General features: G+C 37.0%; 1 protein-coding gene across 3 annotated transcripts in view; it reads left to right on the top strand.

Moving 5' to 3' along the window:
• Positions 1 to 484, top strand: part of mrtfab (myocardin related transcription factor Ab) — a 60,287-nt gene that overhangs the window by 17,609 nt on the left and 42,194 nt on the right. The window lies entirely within an intron of this gene.

Genomic DNA, 484 nt, shown 5'->3' on the forward strand with positions numbered 1-484 from the left:
CAAAGCATGTAGAGATCTGTAATTTTTCTTATCATAGGTACACTTCAACTGTGGGAGATGGAATCTAAAACAAAAATCCAAAAAATCACATTGTATGATTTTTAAACAATTTTATTAAAGCATTTTATTGCGTTAAATAAGTATTTGATACTTCAGAAAAGCAGAACTTAATATTTGGTACAGAAACCTTTGTTTGCAATTTCAGAGATCATACATTTCCTGTAGTTCTTGACCAGGTTTGCACACACTGCGGCAGGGATTTTGGCCCACTCCTCCTACAGACCTCTAGATCCTTCAGGTTTCGGGGCTGTCGCTGGGCAATACAGACTTTCAGCTCCCTCCAAAGATCTTCTGTTAGTTTCAGGTCTGGAGACTGGCTAGGCCACTCCAGGATCTTGAGATGCTTCTTACGGAGTATTTGCATGACAATACTTATGTCATGCAATAAAATGAAAATTGTTTAAAAATCATACAATGTGATTTT

Source organism: Etheostoma spectabile, chromosome 21 (genome assembly GCF_008692095.1).
Source record: "Etheostoma spectabile isolate EspeVRDwgs_2016 chromosome 21, UIUC_Espe_1.0, whole genome shotgun sequence".
Taxonomy (NCBI): domain Eukaryota; kingdom Metazoa; phylum Chordata; class Actinopteri; order Perciformes; family Percidae; genus Etheostoma; species Etheostoma spectabile.